Below are 22,710 nucleotides of genomic sequence, written 5' to 3'. Positions count from 1 at the left end.
CCCTGATGTCATGACCCTCTTCCAGAATGAAGGACAAACATTATTTGGGTGGCAGTTCCATCTCTAAATTAATAAAGAGAAGGGCTGGCTCTCAGCAAAAATGTCTTTTGTGTCCCCTTCCTTTTCCTATACCTTCCCACCTCTAACCATTCTCCCTGTGGTGGCCATTCTCATTCCCAAGACACCCAGTGTTCCCAGGCTATCTTCCTGAATTCTCCCAATCAAGCCCTGCTTTTGGGAAAGGTGTTGATATCAATAAGCATTTATTGATCTCTTATTAGGCACAAGGGGTGATATAAGATAAAGATCAAATACTCCATACCCTTGGGGAGCTTACATTCTATCACTTATACCTAGGTTTAATGTAGCTCATCTTTGGATATATTGTCTAACCTTTATTTCCAATTGTAAAATCAAAGGTTTATAGATAAAGAATAGGAAAGAGTATTAGAGATTATCTAGTTCCAAACACTTAATTTACAGATGAAACTCAGGCTCAGAACACTTAAATGAGATCATACAGATAAGTAATTTAACAGAGCTGAATTTGAATTCTGGTTCTAAGACTTTAAGTTCACTGTTCTTTCCACCTTCCACAGCACCTTTTGGTCCTTGGTAAAAGAATGAGGAACAGGTAGGTAGACAAAGTATTTGGTGATGATAACATAAGAATTCTTTCACTGACTGTTACATCTACACTGAGAATTCTTAACCTTTTTTATTTCATGGACTCCTTTGGTAGTTTAGTGAAGCCTATACATCCTCTGTCAAAATAATGTTTTTAAATTTGTAAAATATATAGGATTACAAAATAAAATTATATTGATAGGTATCAAAATATTTTCAAAACAAGTTCACAAATATCCATTTTAATAATATTTATAATATTACAAAGTAAAATAATTACATTGAAATTATTAGCAAAATATCTTAAAAACAAGTTTACTCAGCAATACTGTATCAAGATCTACCATGAATGACTTAGCTATTCTCAGCAATATACCAATCCAAGACAACTCCGATGGACTTATGATGAAAGGTACTATTCATCTTCAGATAAAGAACTGGTAGAGCAGATCAAAGATACTTTACTTTCTTTTTTCTTTCTTTTCCTTTTTTTTTTGGTGTGTGTTTTCTTTCACAGTATGACTTACACAAAATGTGTTTTCTGTGCTACACATGTACAACCTATGTCAAATTGCTTATCTTCTCAATGGGAGGGAAGGGAGAGAATTTGGAACCCCAAAATTTGAAAAACCATTAAAATTCCTTTTACATGTAATTAGGTGGAAATAAGACATTAAATTAAAAATAAACAAGTTTCCTGACCCAGGTTAATAACCTCTTTTCTACAATTTGAGGATCTCTTGGCAAAGGGAGACTCCCAAGTCTTCCAAGACCACAGTTCCTGGAGATATTGCCTGGGAATTAGTTCCTTGGTAGATTAGGTGGCTTCACTAATGGAGACCTATACTGCATTTTAGGAATGCTCAGGTGGTACCATGGAACTGTTTCAAGAGATTGTTATGAAGAAATGAACCTGGAACGCCTCTTTGGCCAGTGGTAGGCCTCTTAGTATCAACACACATTCAGCTCTCATTATATTTTTGGAATCTGCAAATTTGGCCTGGACTGCTAAAATGTGCTCTATTATATAAGTAACACTGCAAAGGACCCCTCTAAAGTCTTTATATGATGATGTCTCATTTCCTTAATCCTGTGTTCCCCAAACAATAACATGTCACCTCTTCTCAGTTCCTTCCCTTTGCAAAAAGATGGATTGATTTGTTATAATGAATAGAACAAGGCTAGAGCCTCACTATAGCACTATCTGCTATATAGTACAGATTTCCAGAGAAGAGTTGAGCAGGATGTAGGCCCCAAGATAAGGGATGTTATTACCAGTTACCTGTAGGACACCTGGGAGGCAGGTTTTGCCTATAACTCTTGATCTTATAGCAATCAGGACAGGTATCTGAGTGTCTTGGGCTGTCCCTGTGACACATATGATCCAACTTAACATAAAAAAGCATCCTTAATGCCATAAAAAGTGGGAAACCCTGGCACTGAAAATAGGTGAATTTATAAAAAAGAATAATGAAAGGTGGTCCTTATTTTGGGTGATCCTACTGGGTAGATGACTTCCTTGACTATCCTATAGTCCTGAATCCAATTCTGACAACTAAAATACACACACATTCTGACAACTACTGTGTGTGTGTGTGTGTGTGTGTGTGTATATATGTATATATATGGTATATGGAGAGAGAGAAGAGAAGAGAAGAGAAGAGAAGAGAAGAGAAGAGAAGAGAAGAGGATACACACACTCAAAAGAGAAAGACATACACACAAACCCAGAGGTATAAGGCAATAGATCAATAAAGAGACCTCATCTAGTCCACAGGTTGGCAACCTTTTTGGTGTCAAGGTTACCCCTTTTTGATTTCCACCTTACCTGATCTAGTGAAGCCTAAGGACCTCTTCTCAGAATAAAATAAAATAAAATACATAAAATAAAAAAATCAATTATAATGAAATAAAGAAATAGAAATTTTTTAATACAAGTTCACAGACCACAGGATAAGAATCCCTTATGCATCCCAATCTACCCATTTTACAGATATGTAATGATAATAATAATAATAATATCTAGCATTATTATAATGCCTACTATGTGAGAGTCACTATGTTAGAGACTTTACAGATATTATTTAATTTGATCCTAATAACAACCCTGGGAGGCAAGTTTTATTTTTATCCTCATTTTACAGTTGAGGAAACTGAGGGAGACAGAAGTTAAGTGACTTCATCAAAGACACTCAACTAGTATCTGAGACCGATTTTGAACTCAAGACTTTCTCCCGGGTCTCAACTCTCTATCCATTGCATTCCCTACCTGTCCCTGGAAAACTAGGTCCAGAGAGGTTAAGTGATTCAAACCTAATCTTTTGACCCTAAATTAAATATTTTTTCCATTATACCAACTTACGAGCACCAATAAATAAGCAAGATTATAGGTCATGGTGGTAGTATTGTTTAAATTAGTAAAGTTAAAGTGGTGTGGTCTCAGATGGTTGATTTCACTAAGAAAGTAATTATAATCATCATCATCATTTTGCTAGAGAAAGAATGGAAAGGAAGAGGCGCAGATTACAATAAAAACCAAAAAGACCAGTGGGCGGCTTTGGCATCTGGGAAACACCTGCCTGGTTCAGGGAACTATGTTACCTTATTATATCATCTTGATCATTGTATATCCGGAGCTGAATGCCTTTAATGGGATTCAAGTTTGATTAGTGGAAACAGGAGGCAGAGTGAAGCTCCAGATTTGTGCGTGTAGTCTCAGGCAGCTGTTGGCAAACACCTGGTATTCATTATTATATCAAACAGTCAGTCAACTAGCAGTGATTAAATGTCTGTTATATGCCAGTCATCATGCTAAGCACTGGGGATAAAGAATGGCAAAAAAAATCCCTGTTCTCTCTGAACTCAGAGTTTAATGGGGGAGACAACATTTAAGCAGCAATGTACACACAAGATATATATATAGGATAAATTGTTAATACTTTCCTGGGAAGGCCCTTAGTTTAAGGAGGACTGGGAAAGACTTCTAGCAGAAAGTATGACTTTAATTAAGACTTAATGGAAACCAGGGAAACAGGGAGGTTAATATTTTTACCATGGAGCCCAAATTTTCAATTTGTGGCTTGAAAATTTAGCTAATCTATGCTGCTTTTAGAAGTTTACATGGATGGAGGAAAAAAACTCACGCTTCCCCATGGAAATAGGTTACCTCTATGTCTCATGGACATGTCTCTAGGAATGTCCCTGACAATGAAATGTGGCTGTAAAGCTCCCTCCACAATATTTAGGTATTGTAGTCATCAACACTTTGTTCCAGAGAATTTATGTAGTAGTGATCAGCAGGACTAGTCACAGCGACAGCTGCTGGCAGTCCATAAGAATAGGCAGATCAAAGGAAGAGGAAGGAAAGGAATGGATGACAAAAAGAGGGAAGGTGGAGGGGAAAAAAGAAGGCAAAACAAAGAAAAGAAAAAGGAATGTGTGTGGTCAGGGCTGATCACTCCTAACAGAGTACCTTATGATTTTGTATGCAGTAGAAAGAGTAGTGAGTTCAAATTCAAACTCTGCCATTATAGGTCAATCTCTCATTCTTGTGACTTGCTCAAATCACCAAAGTGAAACCTGAATTTAAACTGGGTCATCTTTCCATTATACTCTGTTGCCTCTAGGGTAATCAACATTGTTGGAGGTACTTTCCAAATTATTATACCTAGCGAGTCTTATTTTCTACTTCTCCCTAAGATGTACCATCCCCTCACAAATACACCACAAACATTACTACCTGGATTCACATTGCACACTCTGCCCGTAATGCCCTTTTCTCCTCCCTCCTGATCCTAATTCATCATACTTCAAACTCCAGTCTGAATCTCACCTCTTCCATGAAGCCTTCCATGAATTCCCTAGCTCAGAGTATTATCACCATTTTCTGAACTCCAATATAATCTGCTCTAGTATCCTAGTTCATACTTAGCTATACACTCCCCCTTCTGTTTTTTTTTTCTGTTTGTGGGAGGGAATTTCACTCTTGCTAGCAGGGCAGGTTCCTGAACCATGAGTTTCCTCATCTGTTAAAAGAGTTTGATTAGGAATTCTAAAGTTCTTTCCAGTTCTAAACTGAGATCCTATGATCTATGGGAAGCTACCCTGACCATCCTCATGGAATCTAAGCTATGAGGTGTTTATTACTTTTAAATCAAGATTTTTAGGTTATAATAACTATACCATTGGCTTCTTTAGGAATTTACAGAATAACAACATCAAAGTCTTAGACCTGAGTCTGTGGTCCTGTCCTGGAACTCACTCAAAACCTTGAGTTTTCTCAAACATCATTGTTTTATCCAATGCATCCAACCCTTTTTAGTCTTTCCTATTTCTGTGTGATGTTGTTGAAAAGCATGTGTGACACCCAAATAGAGGGGCACATTTTCTATCCCGTTATTTCAAGCTCTCTCTCTCTCGGTTAAAGAAGACCCCTCAGTCTATATCCAGCCAGGAGATTCAGATTGCTTTCTTATTTATTTACACCTACCTGAGATGTGTGGCACAGAGAATAAATGAGAGATTTGATACGAGGGTGGGGAAATTGTGGAGTTTGGCACATCTCAGAGAAAGCAGGCTCAAGATCTGGGCTGTACATATTTGCCTGCCCTGGGCTGTAGGCTAGGCTTCTGCGGACAGGAACACACAGACTACCTGGAAAGATGGGGTGGGGGTTGAGGGTAGTGTTTGACAAGAAGAGATGGTGTAAAGACCAGAGAAGAAGGTAGGAAGGAACTAAAGATAAATTTCATCAGCCCTTCAGTTTTATGGCAGCTCCTCTTTAGTACAAAGGTCCAAAAACAGACAAAGGGAAATGAGTAAGGAAAGGTAAGTGGATGGAAGACAAATACTTGGGATGACCTGGTATCTCTTTGAGGTTTCTGGACACTCTGGTTGGGAAATAAGGTTTCAGACACTAGGAATCCCAGAGTGAGACAGTTTTTAGGGTACCCACACACACAAATAGATACTTGCACCTCCTTACCCCCACAGGGGTAAAAAACAACTCTTAAGACAGTAACACAAAAATGCTGCTCTAAACTTGCTCCTTCAGAAGCTGCCAAGTGAAAAGGAATCATTGACAATCCCATGGCAAATCAAGCCCATTCCCTTTTATTTGCAACCTGTACCCTTCTAGAGTTTCACCTCTTCTACAGGCCCAGGCCACCGAGGCATTCATTCCTATTCAATTGGACTTTCACTGTTCTTCCTTTAAAAAAATTTTTTTTCAATGAAAACTATAGCAGCAGCTCTAAAATAATCAGTGCCTATTCACTAGGAAATGAAAGGTGCTAAGTTCATTTGAGGCCCTGCCTCCTGTTTCATCACCTGGCTTTTCTCTTGTTGGAAGGCAGAAATGCAACCCTTCCCCTCACCCCACTCCATTTCTTTTTCTCCAATAGCTTTAATAAACTATTATTTCAGCCCTCAAAACACAGCTGTATTGTGAATTGTCCAGCAAGTATTATGGGGAAGCAGCCAAAGGGCTTGGAGAGCTGAGAGCTAGTCTCTGAATTAAGCCTTTACCTTTCCCCACTCCTCCACCCTTCTCTAGGCACCAGGTGGAAGCTAGAAAAGTAAACTCCGGGACCAAAGGACCACACTGAAAAACCATCAATGGGCCTAAGCATTGAGAATGTGGAAATTACTGAAAGGACTGGTCTTCCAAATTGAGGTGGCTTCTGGGGTATAATTTTAGGGATCCAGGGAAGAGTCCCTTCATAAGATCATACATTTTGAGCTAGAAGGAATAAACTTGAGGTCCTTGACTCCTTCTTCCCCACCCCCCCAAAAAAAACTCAATCCCAAAACAAAAAAACAAACCAACAAACAAAACAAACCACTCCCTGTTTAGCTCCCTCATTACTAAAATTTGAACCCTAGAGATTCACTCTTTTGGCCTCTGGGTTAGTCTCACTATAATTTTCCCCTCTCCCTCACCCATGTTATCCTAGGAATCTTTCATTATGCTTATATGGAGACAGGATGTAAGGTATAGAGGGAAGAAAATTGGAGTAGGAAGACCTTCAATTTAGGTCTGACACTTAGCCTCTGTTCTCTTGTCTGTAAAATGGATATAATACTTTCCAGAATCACAAAAGCTAACATTTGGAAGCAAACTCAAAGACTAATACGTCTAAATAAGAACACTGTTGTATAACAAGCCTAATAAAGAATTATCCATCCTTTTCCTGAAGACTTGTTCTCTCTCTCTCTCTCTCTCTCTCTCTCTCTCTCTCTCTCTCTCTCTCTCTCTCTCTCTCCCCTAAATCAGTCAGATTTCTTTAGACTATCTCCATAGTAAGGTAGAGTCAAAAGAGCCTCAAAGATACAAACAGGTTTCCTCATCTGGAAAATGAGAATATTAATACATATCCTGCCTATCTCACAAAATTCTTATGCACAAGGCCTGGAATGTGCTATTTAAATGTTTACCAACCAAAAGAAATGATGTTTTTAAAAAACTAATGTAAGATGTTATTATATAAGAAATGGTAGATAGAAAAACATGGGATAGATTTGCACAAAATAATGAAGAACAAAACAAGAACCAAGCTAGTATTACAGTAACAACCAATATTGTTTGAAGAACAACATTGTGTTATGAAGACAATTTGAATTACCCAAATTAACTACAAAGGACATATGAGAGAAGATGCTATTTGTATCTAGAGGAAAAAACCCATAAGTAGATATATAGACATTACATATATATGTGTGTTTGTATATCTATATGTATATATATATATATATATATATATATACACACATATACATACACACACATGCACACAAATTTGTCTAATGGTGGGGTGGGGGAAGGGAAGAAAAAAAGGGAAAAAATAAATGTATATGACAACTCGAATATTTAAAAGAAGTAGGAAGCTATATATAATAGTGCATTCATCTTTTTTATTCTACTACATTATTGAAATGCTTATTTTATTTCATAAGTTAAAAATAAAATAAATATGATGAAAAATGATCTGGACTAAGACAAGAAAGATTTAGTTCAAATCTTACCTCTGGTGTTTACTATCTTTTTGATCATGGTCCCTTAATCTTAAATCTCAGTTTCATTATCTGTAAAAGAGGGATAACAATATTCCCTCCTTACCACCCGGGTTGTTGTAATAATTAAAATGGGATGACTTGAAAATGCCACATATTTATGTATCATTATTATCATTATCATTATTATTATTATTATTATTATTATTATTATTATTATTATTATTAGAAACTTTTTCGAGTCTAAATCTGCATATTTGCAAGTTCCACCCAATACTTCTAGCTCTTCCTTGCTATACATTATAAATCAAGTCCACCTTTGAAGTGATGGCCTTTCCAATACTTGATGACAGCAATCACATTCCTCTCCAAGTGTGCTCTCTGTCACAAAACATCCTCAGTTCCTTCCACTGACTGCGTTGTGGCCTGACCTCAAGTACCTTCACAATCCCAATTGCCTTCCTTTGGATGTTTTCTAGCTTGTTCATGTCTTTCCTAAATGCAGCCCCTAGAACATTCAAGAAAAGGGCTCAAGGAACACCACTATGTCACTCAAATATGAACACAAGGACCCTGTGTCATGCTATGAAACCTTGTATATTTTACTAAACTTAGCAGGGTGAAAATCTGACCAAGGGCTCTATGAAATCTAGAAAGAGATATATATATATCTATATATACACTGATTGAACTTTTCATATGATCTCAAGATGTGGGGGAGATTATAATATAGTTGGGAGGATCCAGACTTGGGCAAATAGGTGGAACAGTAGATAGAATTACAGGTCTGGACTCATCTTCCTGAATTCAAATCTGGCCTTAGACACTTACTAGCTGTGTGAAATTGGGTAAGTCACTTAATATTACTTGCCTCAGTTTCCTCATCTGTAAAATGAGATGGAGAAGGAAATGTTAAACCACTTCAGTATCTTGGCCAAGAAAACCCCAACTGTAGTCATGAAGAGACAGACATGACAGAATTGAGTGAAACCTAATCTAAGAAGATCATATTTGGGCACCATTTTTAGGGGGGGGCACTAACAAATTAGAGAACTTCAGAAGAAGGAAATCATATGAGGATCATCTGAAGGCCCTGGGAATACTTTTCCTGGAGAAAAGAAAACTTGGGTGAATGATTGGGAGATATAATAGCTGTCTTCACACATTTTAAAAGCTGCTATTTGGAAGATGAATTTGAACCAAAAAGGAAGCATGAAGAACAACGGAAAGAAGTATCAGAGAAGTAGATTTAGGCTCATGCCATTAGATTTAGAGGTGAGTGGGGGGTCAGAGGTTCATAGATGTAGAGCTATAAGGAAATTCAGGGGCTGCCTAATCCAAACTTCTCATTTAATTGAGGTCAAGGGAGACAAAGTAATTTACTCGAAGCTACACAGGTGGGAGATGGGGGAAGAAACAGAATTTGAACTAGGATCTCTGAGATCAGAGTCAGCATTCTTTCCATCATATCATAGTTCAACTCCTTTATTTTACAGAGGGAACTGAGGTCCAGAGGGGTCAAGTGATTTTTCCCATCTGACTCCAAATCTAGTGCTCTCTCCCCTCCATTACTCTACGTATATAAAGCCTTTTGGCAATTGCTGCTGTTGTTACTCAGTCATTTCAGTTGTGCAGACTCTTTGTGACCCCATTTGGGGGTTTTCTTGGTAGAGATATTGGAATGATTTACCATTTTCTTCTCCAGTTCATTTTAGAAGACGAGGAAACTGAGACAAATAGACTAAGTGACTTGTCCAAAGTCACACAGTTAGTAAGTGTTTGAGGCTGAATTTGAACTCAGATCTTCCTAACTACAGATCCTACACTTTAACCACAGGGCTACTAGCTGCCTCTTTAGAAATTAGAGCTATCCAGAATTCCAGAATTAAGCTGTCAGGAGGTATGAAGTGGTTTTCTCATACATATTTCAAATAAAGACCAGAGGAACACTTGTTGGACATATGGACAAGGGAATTCTTGTTCACATAGAGGTATGATTTTTTCCCCAGAAATTTCTTTTTTAAAACTATGAAATTCTGTGATTATTTTTGTTGAAAAAGATCTCATGGCTAAGCCCTTTACAAATATCTCATTTGAGGAAGTATAACATTTGAGAAGTGGAAAATGATCATTTTAGCAAGCTGCAATTCTGTATTGATCCCAGGACAACTACAAATTTAGATGAATTCCTAAAATGAACTTTCCTTGTAATTCTCTTCTTTTTTCAAAGGTTAAGTGCTTATTCCCAAGCAACTTTCTTGACCTACCCTATTCCTCCCAGCCCCCACAAATTCTTGCCTAATTGGGGCAACAATTAGCTGGGATCTTTTCTGATAATTTCCAATATCAATTCATCAAAAACATGGACAAAACAGACAATACCTATACCACTGTTATCTTAGAAGCAACCCTATCAGGACCATCATCTTGGAAATGATTGACAAAAGCTTGCCAGAGCAATCTAGAGGTCTTAGCCTATCCAAATTATCTTACAAGGCAAAAAATGTGAATAAGAAAGAGAAGGGAGGCAGGGAGAAGAGATAGATAGACAGACAGACATACAGTCAGAGAGGCACATACAGGCAGATATAGACAGAGAGATAGAGAGACAGGAAGACACAGAAAGAGAGACAAATACAGACAGGCACAGACACAGAACCAACAGAGAGAGAAACAAAGAGAGAACACACAGTTTCAGAATCAGGGGACCTGGGTTGGAATTCTGACTCAATTGTTTACCTGTGTGACTCTGGGCAAGTCACTTTATATACTTCAAGAATTCTTCAATTACTAAAAGGGGACCCAAATTCCCTGATCTTCAAGGTCTATCTAATGCTAAATCTTGTTTCCATGCTCATCTACATCAGAATTGTTAGAGTTAAAGGAAATCATTTAGAAAAGTCTTATTTATATTTGGATCCGATTCACATTTAACTTGCCTAGGTCAATGCCAACCACATAATAGATCTGTCAAAAAAAAGACTTTCAAGGTAAAATCTCAATATCCTTCCTACTCCAATGACTCATTTTGACTTGCCAGTGACCCTGAGTTCCTGAAGGCCAGGTTCTGGAAGGTCCAACCTTGCTTTGAGTACTGGCGCCTTGACAGATTGTGTCTGATCCTTGCATCAGCCAAATGAAGATCCAAAGAGCTCCTCACTAGAAGGCAGGCCACAGAATATCAGATTGGTTTTGGACATAGCAACCCACAGAAATAATTTTCTAAAATGAGAAAACATTTTAATGTGTGAATAGAAGTAACACCTTTGCTTACAATATCTAAATCCTTTAAAAATTCTTCTGCATTTCCCCATTTGCCACAATGCTATAATAACAGAGGACAAAAATAAATTCTGGCTAAATGATTGACCAGTGGCCAAATGAATTATTATGTATGAATGAACTCAAATATTATTGTGCCCAAGGGATGACAAATATGAAGAATTTAACCAAATCTGGAAAGAACTGTATGAACTGTTACAGAATGAAGAAGGCAGAACCATGACAGTAACATGACTGTAAAGGGGTCAATGAAGGGAACAGTAAAATGCAACAGTGGACAGGGAGGTATAGTAGATGGTTAGGATAACCTGAGTTCAAATCCTATTTTAATCATGTACTAGTCATGTGATCCTTGGCACTTTATTTCTCTGGCTCTCACTGAAAAACACTAAAGTCAAATTTAGCATACATCTTTTCTGTTACAAAAGTAGAAAAGGACATGAATTGTTGGTCTACATTGGATCACCCTGTTTAATTGTTTTATGGGAAGATGCTATTGGAAAGAATCCATCTCTTGGGAAATGACTGGTGTGTTGAAACAAAAGGAACAAATTGATCTTGTGGCAAAGGAAGACTGTCACTTTCCCAAAGAAATGGAACTAGGGAATGGATTCTAAGCAGACAAATGGCATGAACACAATTCTGTTTGATTCAGCAAACATCATTAAAGGCTATGTTCTGATATTGGTGATAGAAAAATTTTTTAAAAAACAAAAGTTTCTGCTCTCAAGAAGCTTACTCTAAGTGGCAAAATCTGGAATAAGTAGAGAGGGAGAAGGTAAGATCTGTCAGAAAGAAAAGAGAGATCAAAATGGAGAGATCAAAACTAAGTGCTCTGGGAAAATATGAAGAGGGGAAAATTACTTTGCATTGGAGATCAGAGAGGGTCAAAACCTTCAACAACTAGACGAAGAAGCATCAGCATTGTTTTCATAGGAAAAACCCCATTTTTGGACAGGTGGAAATGAGAGAAAATGTTATCTGGGAAAGGATGAGTTTATCTCAATTTAATTTCACAGGTACACATATTTTTTTAAGTTTTTTTTTTTCAAGGCAAACAGGGTTAAGTGGCTTGCCCAAGGCCACACAGCTAGGTAATTATTAAGTGTCTGAGACAGGATTTGAACCCAGGTACTCCTGACTCCAGGACCGGTGCTTTACCCACTACGCCACCTAGCCACCCCTCACAGGTACACATATTAGATACATATTAGGCACCTTCTATCTGAAGAATACCGTACTGGGGGTTGAAGGGGACAGAAACCTTTTTTAGATTTAACTACTGTCTTCAATGAGCTTACAGTCTCCTTCCTTACCTCTCTATTCCTGTTGAGGGCATTACCATCTTTCCTACCTAGGACATCTGAAGACTACCCCCCTCCTCATGTCTGTCATATATAATGTCAAACTTCCTTCAAAGTTCTTCAACAGCAATCATTTTTATCTTTTTTTTTTAATCATGGACCCCTTTGACAGTTTGGTGAAGTTTATGGACTCCTCAGAATAATATTAATAAATACTAAAAATAAACTACAAAGGAAATGATTATGCTGGTATTTATATATTAAGTATATATATTATAAATTTAATTAATATATATGCTAAATATATATTAAAAGTTCACAGATATCAGGTTAAGAGCCCCTAATCTACATGATGACTATTCTAATCACATTCCTTTCCTCCAAAAAACCAATACCCTCCCTCTAGAACTTTTTGTATATTGTGCATATGTTGTTTCTCTCCAATAAAAGGAGAAATTCTATTGGAGAGGATGTACAAAGTTATGTCACATGAGGTCAGAAGAAGAGAATAAAAAAAGTCTTCATGGAGGAAGTAGCTTTGAGGTGATTTTATAGGTAAAGAGGATGAAGGAAGACATTACAGGCTCACACAGGCAATTTAAAAAAATCAGAGATGGGGAAAATAGCAATTTAGTCAAAGTGCCAAGTACATGGCTGAAAAGGTAGGGTGGCACCATATTGTGGAAAGTCTTTCAGGGACAAAGAGATTTGAATCTTATTCCATGGGAAAAGGAGAACAATTAAAGGTTTTTGTGGTAAGAAGTAATGATCAGGCCTATACAAAAGGAAGATTTATCTAGCAGTGCTATCAAAAATTGGTTGGGAAAAAGGGATTGATGGTGGAAGGTTTGGTTAGGAGGCTATTGTCCAGGTCCATGTACTAGGGGTTCACAGAAGAGGAGAAGAATAGAGAGTAGGGGATGGATTTAAGAGGCCTGTGTTTTGTTCTTTTTCTGAGGCAGCAAGATTGATTCACCTTTCAATGAGAGTATGGTGTAGTGGAGACAGAATTTGGAGACATGGCCCTACCACCTATGTATCCTTTTAAAGTCATGTAATTTCTCAGTGCCTGAGTTTTCTTATCTGTAAAATGAACTGAATGATTCAGTCCACTCCCATGAGCATCTATTAAGCTTCTACTATTTGCAAAGTATTAGCCATGCCCTGGGAATTCTGAGACAACATTTGAAATAACCCCTGTTCTAATCAGGAACAATTTTGGGCTATCTGTGATGAATAATACCATCTGTATCTAGAGAAAGAACTGTGGGGTTTGAACAAAGACCAAAGACTATTACCTTCAATTTAGGGGGAAAACTGTTATCTTAGTTATATCTCTTATACTTTATTTTTCTTCCTTAAGGATATGATTTCTCTCTCATCACATTCAACTTAGATCAATGTATACCCTAAGAAACAATGTAAAGACTGACAGAATGTCTTCCGCGGGGGTGGGGGGAGGGAAGCAAGAATAGGGGAAAATTGTAAAATTCAAAATAAATAAAACCTTCTTTAAAAAAACTATAAAGGAGAGTTATTCCCTTAATTCAGGGTCTTAGATTTGCTTAGGAAACTGAGGTTCTATTTACTGGTAATTTGTGCTTTACTAATAAATTGATTATATTCAGAAAAAAATAACTATATATGACTGAAATAACCCCTGTTCTGCTGGTGCTTACTTCCTAATGGGGAGATGCAATATATAAAATACACCAAGCATGTACTCAATTTAAGATGGGAGTTGACTCATAAGATGAACCTTGAATGAAACTAAAGTGTCTTAAGAGATAGAGGTGAGGAAGGAGTGAATTTCACAAGTTTGGAAGGAGTAAGGCAGCTTGGAAAAGGACCAGCAGTGAGAGAAGCAATTTAAAATTCAAGAACAGCAAATAGCATAGTTTGAATTTGAACCTAAAATATAAGCAGAAAAATAAAGTAAATTGAGCCTAGAAAGGAAGACAAGACCCATCCAGCCTTAAATTTTATGATCTTTTAATACAGAAAGTTTCAAATATGGGCCAAGTGAATGAGTGGTAGTGCCATAGACAAAAAAATAAGTAAATTCAAATGGAACAGGTTTAAGGAGAATGATAAGCTTAGCTTCGGACATATTGAGTTTCAGAAGCTGGTAGGAGATCTTGTTGGAGGGTTCCTGTAGAGATGGAGCTTTGGAGCTCAAGAATCAAATTGGGGCTAAAGATCTAGATTTTGGAGATATGTGTATCAAAGACAACAATTGAAGCATGATTTCTTCTTTTTTATAAACTATAGGAGGCCAGTAGGAAAAGGATAAAGAGCAAAACTTCAGAAAAGAAAAAAAAAGGACAATTAAAAGAAAATTCCAGGCCTGATTCTACAACAGAGAAAAGTAAAATTCATTTTTAACATCAAGTTTTAGGAATAAAACATTCCTCTACTGAAGAAGAAGAATGTTCTTTTCAATTATTTTTTATACTATAGTTAAATTAGGACTATATAATTTTGCAATAGTATTATTTTTATTAATTGGTAATATTCAAGAGTTGAGTCTTAAATCCTGCCTCAAATACTCACTGGCTATGTGACCTTGGGCAAGTCACTTAATTTTTCTGTATATGAGATTCTTTAACTGTAAAGTGGGGATAATAGTGCAGTAATAGTCAAAGGATCTTTTATCATTATTTTCCTTTTCTTTTTTATTATTTTTTCTCACTTCTGCCAAATCATGAGAAATCAAGAGAAAGTTTTAAAAAATGAGAGAGAGACAGAGACAGAGACAGAGACAGAGAACTCCGTGGAAGTTAGTATGAGGCAGGCAGTTTGAGAAAGGAAAAACATAATCTCTGACTAATATGAAGGAGACTCCAAATTGCTTTTGGCAGAAATCTCTCAACCCCAGATTCCCCTCCCTCTATTCATCCCTGCAGTTCCCAGTCAAAAGAAAATAAACTGTACAGCTATCTCACTGGCCCAACCTGTACTATTGGGTGACTGAATGAGGACTAAGAAAACAAACAGTGGTGTACAATTATACACCTGTGCAATTAATGTAAATACCAACAAAAATCCTGGTGTGGACCACCTTTATCTCCATGATCTTTTGAATTTTTAAATCACCCCCCCCTCCTTTTTCTGACACTACTGAATTTAAATGAAGTGTGATATGATCTCCTGATCTCAAACACAGTAGAAAAAAAAGTCTTTCTAATCCTAGTCTGCTGATGTCCCAGGTGAAGGAAAATCTATAAACTCCACTTGATATGACATTCACCTCTGAAGAAAAGATTTATCAGGACACGTTTCACAAGGAAAAAAATAAAAGGATGGTTAATTTTAGAGGCAGTTATCTTAAACCTATTATGCTGTTCAAGAAGGAAAGAGAATTAAATAGCCCAAATGGCCCTGAATATTTATTGCTGCTCTGCATGTCTTTAAAAAAAATCAGTCTAACATAATTTTATTTGAATAGATATAAAGGGTCAACTAAAACAGAAAGAGACTAGAGTCAGAATTTGCCTTCTTAAGTTTAGCCTCTGCTCAAATGGACTCTGGCTAGTCAGTTCATCAGGACCCTTAGGCTGCTGTGGACCTTCTGCTATGAACTGTTCAAAGCAGTCTAGTTCATTAGACAAGGAACTTGACTGACAATCAGAAGACCTAGGTTCTTGGTCTAGATCTGGCAAATTACCTTCTCTCTAATCTCGTTTTCTTCTTCCTCTCTTCCTACTCTCTTCTCCTATAACATGAGTACAAGGTACTACAGGATGGCTAGGATTCCTGTGGCTCTAAAAGTCAAATGATTCTATGAATTTTTATTGCACTGTCATTACAGCAGATATGGTGTGTAATAGGTCACTTTTTTACTAACTGCAGACATTATTCTGCTAGTACAACTTCCTTGGGAGGTGTGTGTGTGTGGGGGGGTACATAAGACTCCTCTTCTCTCCAAAATAACTTGCAAATCCACAACTTGGCCAATAACCTCCTTCTTGCTGATCACCCTTTGAAGACAGAAAAGCTAACAACACAGATAGTATTATGTTAAGAGGGATTGAAACATGTTGGCCAGGTACCTATCCATCCTCTTCCCATAAGTACCCTCTAGAATCTTTGCTCATGTCCCATGACACTTTACTCAGGCTACTTCCCTTTGGAGTATAACCTTTCATTTCTTCTTTCTCTCCTCAGATCCTAACAATCCTTCAGGGTCCAACTACATTTCTCATTTTCATGAGGATCATATAAGGGAACTTAGATTGCATATAGTCCAACCTTCTCATTTTATAGATGAGGAAATTTGGGCTTGGGGAGATTAAATTATTTGTCCAAGATTACATAGATAAGTGGCAGGGATATATGTAAACACAAGTTTGTTGGCTCTCTATATATGATATATATCTATATAGGTGAGGGAGGGAAAGAGTGAGAAAGAGAGAGAGAGAGAGAGAGAGAGAGAGAGAGAGAGAGAGAGGAGTGGGAAAGAAAGAGTGAGAGGAGTGGGAAAGAAAGAGTGAGAAAGAGTGAGGTGGGGGTTGTATTCAATTTCACCATGAGCTCATTAGTGGTGGCAATGGTTCTGTCTCTGATAGCTTCCTATAATGGTATGATACAGTGTGGTCAAAAGAGCATAGGACTAGAAAACTGGAAATGTAGTTTCTAAATCTTCTTCTACCACTGACTTGCTATTGTGATTTTAGGCAGTCACTAACCCATTGTGCCTCAGCTTTCTCACATGTAATTTGGGAATGATTTCTTCCAGGAGATAGATACAAAATCTCTTGGGAAAAGTTTTAGATAAATTCAAGAGATTGTTTCAATTATATTAATTTAAATTTTAAATAAAATTTTTAAACTTACTTTACATCTATTGCCATTAGAATAAATGAATCTCAAATAACAGCAACTTGAGTCCCCTTCAGCAATCTTTGTTCATCCCTATCCTATACATGGAGGGTGAACTGTTCTTTAAAGATACTGCTTTGAACTGTTCCCAGCTTTCTTTATATTTCACAGACTTATTAATCTTAATTATATTACAAAATTTCATTCCATTTGTTCAGTCATTTCTATTTCTTAGACATTTAAGTTGCCTGTAGATTTTTTCCAATTGCAAATAATACTGCTATAAATATTTTTAATATATATATGTATATATATATATATATATACATATATATATATCCTTTAACTTCTTTTGGACATTTTAAGAGCATATTCTCAGTAATGAGATTACTGAGGTTAAGTATGATTTTTTTTTTTTAGTATTTTCTGCAAACTGTAATGGATTTTTAAGGATCCAGTTAAAGCAGGTGAAAAGATTTACCCAAGAAACTCTCAGGGGAAAGCAGATGCTAGGTGCTTTTTTTTAAGTCATTTTTTCCTGCCTAGGGACATTGGAAAAGAACCGAAAAGAGAGAGTCAAGGAGGGAGAAGTATACTTTGTTTGGATTCCTTTCTTGACCACACCCAATGAGGTGAGATAGTGGGCTCCAACTCCCTTGGAGAACTTAAATTTTCTCATTTACTTGGGTAAAAGTTTCTTAAGGAGTTGAAGCTGGTGAGGGGAGGTAGTAGGAGAAACTCGAACTTGGCATTCTTCCCTCTGGCTGCCTCCACAAACCACTCCGACATTTTACCAAGAGAGAGAAATGAACTGGATTATTTCAGCCAGTTCATTGTCATTTTTAAAAGACTGAATTGAGACACGTTGTAAAAGTTCCCAGATTATCCAACCAGTCAAATGTATTGAACACATTCTATCTGGAAAAGGTCTTTCAGTATGGTAGATGTTAGAAAAAGCAGAACTTCCTTCCCTCTCCCCCTGCTTCCCTCCCCCAATTCTCCCATGCAATTACAGGAATTTACAATTTAGACAGAAACATTTTTCACAAAATAAGGGGGGGGGGCATGCTCTCCAAGCAACTTCAACAAGTGCAAAGGATCAGAGAGCAGAGCGAGTGCAGGACTCACTCTTCGAGGCAAAGGAGGGGACCTGGAGCCAAGATCCTGGTTCATTTCCTGCTCCTTGAAAAGGCTCAGACCCAGAAATAGCTTTCCCCGCAGATTTCAGCCCTCAAGGAATTTCGGATTACTCCACTTAAACTTTAGGCAAACAGCAAATGCATTTCAGCCTGTTCCACGGAAGGAGTGAACACCCAGTTAACCCAGCCAGTGGCATCCCAAGGCCGGCATCTCAAGCACTCCAGTCGAGTCACCTATTCCTACAGCCAAGGACAAAGTCTTTGACAGCCACAATTGTACAGATCTCCACACACCCAAACCACAGCAGTGAGAAGATAGAAACCTGCATGGCATCTCCGGGAACGCGACCCTCTGGCTGGCCTGTCTCCCTTTCTCACAAGCTCCAGAGCCCACCTAGCCCCCCCTCTCCCCCTCCCTCCCCCCACGCAGCAGAGTCCAGGGTCACCCCGGGATAGTGCAAACAAGGCTCCACATCCCTGCCTAACTTCAGAGAGGACGCCGGCGAGATAGAGACGGTGGCCTCTGCCTTTCCTTTCCCTTTTAAATTTCTGACCCAACTTTGGGGGCTGTTGCAGAATCTGCGTGGCTTTCTCCGCAACCTGTGGAGTAGGGCAGCAACCCACGATGCCCTTCCTCACAGTTGACGTCCAGAACCTTTTAAATAAACCTTGCAGTGGCCCTTCCATCCCCAGTCCCGGTTCAGATCAGTCAAAGCTTGGTTTACGGTTGTAGCTGGTTAAAATTCGATATCTAGTAATGAATTGGGGGGGGGGGGGGCGTAGAACGGAGACTTGAACCATCCTTAAACGTCCTGATTAACCTATTTCTTCTAATCACGTAAAATGCTCCCATGCAATTTCACAACTCCCCATCTCCCCCCCCCCCCCCCGAATTTTTTTTTTTTGATAGGAATGACTGTCAGAGACCCTGGGGCTTTCCTCCCCATTTCACTATAGATTGCAACCTGCCTTTGCCGAGGGAGGGGGCGGCGAGGGCTGGATTGGAGTAAACACTCTCTCTGGTCGGCCTAGAGATTTCAGATCCCCGGTTTTGCAGGTCCGGCAAAAAACCGAGCAGCGGCGGGGATGGGATCCGAGGCGGATTCGAGCCAGCCCGGCCCCGCGAGCCCTGGGACAGCCAGGGCTGCAAGAGTTGAGACTCCGCGGTCCAGAACGCCCTTCCCCACTCGGCCCGGCTCCTCTTCCCCGCTCACATTAGAGGATCACTTTATCCTAAGGGAAAAGAAAACGCCAGCTCCGCCCGGGCGCTAGGCAATCCAGCCCTGCACCACCAGCAGAAACTTTCGCAAACAGACCGTTCTGCTTTTCTCCTCCTCCAGCTCGCCCCCAATCCGTTCCCCTTTCCTGACTTCCCTCCTCTAATCCTCAACAGAGATGGGCAGAAAAGATTCCGATGCTAACCCACCTTGCTGTCCCTCCGGTCTCCTCTCTCCAGCCCGGCTTCTATCATAAAAGCCACCAGTGTCGCTTTATAGGAATTAAAGTGGAAAAGTAGCTCATGGGTGCCTGCAGCCGACAGGAGGTTGTCATTGATTTGTGTGAAGCAAGCTAAGCCATCCCAGGAGTGGTTCTGAGAATGTACTCCCACCCCTCCCTCTAAACCAAAAGTATTTGGCAGTCAGCCGCTTGCGTCCACCTGTACTATTAAGCTCTGAGCACCATGTGGGACAAGTACCAATTTTACCAGTAGCTTTTCATGCTTCACTTTATAACAGGCAAATTAAATTTCTTTGAAAGAGAAAGGCAGAAAAGAAAGCAGTGTTAGGATTGTTTTTTTTTCCCTCCTCGATTTTTCCCCTGGATATCTCTCTCTCTTCTCCAACATATCATGAAATGCCTCATGCTGTTTATCAGGAATCTCGGATGGCTTTTTAAAAATATTATTATTGTTTTATTTATTTATATGTCCTTCACTCTTAAAAGGCAATTTTTATTTCCATTTGTCTAAGATTTGAGTACTATAAAATTACTAGAATTATATGTTTTCTCCTTAAAGGACTTGGGCAGAAGGGAACTATATTTTATCTATAGCTTTCTTTCAACAACGGCCCAGGTGGAGGATCAGGAACATCCCTAGGTGGTATCAAAAGGTACAAGATTGAGGAGCTGACTGCCTTAGGAACCCCATGATGTTCAGTGGCCCCTGAAAACTTTTCTTTTTAGGTCTTGACACTGAAATGGGAATTGGAAACACCTAAAAGAGAAGAAAATGACCTGAACTCTGAATTAACACTATGACCTCAATAGGAGTATATCCACCTCAGCTTTTAATCTGTTAAAATGAAAAAAAAAATTGTACCCCACTCCAATGTCAGCTCATCCTCTGCCCTTCCCTCCAAAATTTCTATTTAATCTCTATATTATCACCAACCTCCAGTCACCGAAGCTCAACATTTCAGTGATTTTCAGTGATTTAATGCTCCTACCTCTCCCTTAACTCCCTCCCCCCAATCTCCCAGAGCATTCTGTTTATAGTTCTCTTATACAAACGTTATATTCTCATTTGTACTAAAAATATAGGGATAAATGAGGACCTAGCTAACCTTTGTACACCTACTGCCTAGCTAATGAATTTGAATGCTCCAAAGCTTGCTGAATCTGTAGATTGGGCCAAGTCACTCACCAAGGAGTGGGTCCAGCACCTTCTCCAATGCCAAAACTCAGCCTTCACCATTGCTTGTAACACACACACACACACACACACACACACACACACACAAACACACACAAACCCCAAGTCAGTGAGATCACCTGAGATACTGTGCATATAGCTTCTTATCTTTTGGATGTTCTGCTGAGCTGACCAGGAAAGCTCAAATCATATGAGCCATATCCCAGCAGAAATGGTTGTAAGGGACAGCCCATGGAAAAGGGCAGGGATAACCCAATTCACGGACTTAAGTGATGCTATGGTGGGAAAAGCCTTCCAGTTTGGCACTTGAACAATGACTCCTGATCCATAAACTTCCTTCTCTAATCCCCCAAGTCATAATTCAACAAACATTTACCTCAAACAGCATTTTGACCTCTTATTTAGTTATGATCCATTTTATCTATGCATGTGTCCAGTACATGTTTCTGGGCGTGTTCAGAAAAAGCCTGTTAGCTTTTAAGTTTTCTCAAAGTCAAATGCAAATCCAAATATATATATATAAAAGATATAATTAAAAGGAAATGGCATAAGAACAAGGGCAAGACCAGCATGCCCTAAGTATAGAGGGAATGAGTGGCCACCTAGGTGGTGGTTTATAAATGGCCTCCAGAAGGCTTCCTTGCCCAGAAATTCCTCTTCCACCCAAACAGGAGTAGAGGAAAGAAGTTCTATTACTGGATTTAGAAAACCTGGGTTCTAGTCTTGGGAACTTTTCCACTGTGTGACCTTGAACAATCACTTCACTTTGCTGGACCTTAATTCCTTAATCTAAAAAAATGTAATTCATAACTGATTTGTGCACCCCCTAGATCTCTTTTCAGAATACTATTTTTAAATGTATAAAATAAAACATAAAATTGCAAAGGAAACTATACATATAACATGTTTACAATTACATACAATTAAAATATAAAATAAATACATTGAAAATTATCAAAATACATTTTTAAAAATTAACGAGCTCAGTGATCCCAGGTGAAGAACCCCTATTATTCAATGAATGCTTATTAAGCACCTACTCACTTTCTCCTTCAGAGGGTCTTCCCTTACCAGACTGATTTTTTTGGACTAAGTAAAAAAGACCATTCTTTGCTTCATTTCTTCCTTACCTAAGCCTGGATCTTTGAATGGGTGTTGTCTCAGTCAAATAGACCTATTAAAGACCCCATCTTAAAAAGGTCAAGGTCTCCCACTATCCAAGACTAACAATTCTGATCCATTTCTGGCCACCAGACCCAGATGGCTCCAGAGGAGAAAGTGAGGCTGGTGACTTTGCCTTACTTCAATTCAAGTCACTGGTCAGTGCGGGCCTCATATCCCTGATGTCATGATCCTCAGCAATGGGGTAGTACTGTGCTAAGGGCTAGGGATACAAAGGAAGGCAAAAGACAGTTGATCCTCTTTTTTTTTTTTTTTTTTTTGGATTTTGCAAGGCAGTGGAGTTAAAGTGGCTTGCCCAATGCCACACAGCTAGGTAATTATTAAGTGTCTGAGACCAGATTTGAACTCAGGTACTCCTGACCCCAGGGCCGGTGCTGTATTCACTGTGCCACCTAGCCGCCACAGACAGTTGATCCTCTTGAGAAACTCACAAACTAAGGGGAAGAAGCAAATAACTATGTACCAACAAGCTACATACAAGATAAATTGTAAATAATTAACATAGGCACTAGCATTAAGGGGGGGGGGGGGAGGTCAGGAAAAGCTTCCTGTATGAGGTACCTTTCAACTCCAACATTTTATGATACTTCATATTCTGGGAGGAGAGTAAGTCTGCTGACTTTGCATAGTACTCCCTCACTTAAATGCAATTCACTTGCATGTCATGGCATCACCTCCTTGATGTCATGGT

The 22,710-nt window shown here is 38.6% G+C and overlaps 1 protein-coding gene across 4 annotated transcripts in view; it reads right to left on the bottom strand.

The window, feature by feature from the left end:
* Window positions 1–22,710, bottom strand: part of ZBTB7C (zinc finger and BTB domain containing 7C) — a 406,995-nt gene that overhangs the window by 131,281 nt on the left and 253,004 nt on the right. The window contains exon 1 of one of the 4 annotated variants that reach the window (XM_074205872.1): window positions 19,611–19,840. The exons of 2 other annotated variants lie outside the window; for them this stretch is intronic. The gene's annotated coding sequence lies outside the window, so the exon portion shown is untranslated. Of the gene's footprint in view, window positions 1–19,610; window positions 19,841–22,710 lie in introns of those variants that run through there. One more of the 4 variants, XM_074205873.1, reaches the window with a different exon arrangement.

This window comes from Macrotis lagotis, chromosome X (assembly GCF_037893015.1).
Source record: "Macrotis lagotis isolate mMagLag1 chromosome X, bilby.v1.9.chrom.fasta, whole genome shotgun sequence".
Lineage (NCBI taxonomy): Eukaryota > Metazoa > Chordata > Mammalia > Peramelemorphia > Peramelidae > Macrotis > Macrotis lagotis.
Note: the sequence above shows the minus strand (reverse complement) of the source record. Positions and strands in the feature narration are given on the sequence as shown.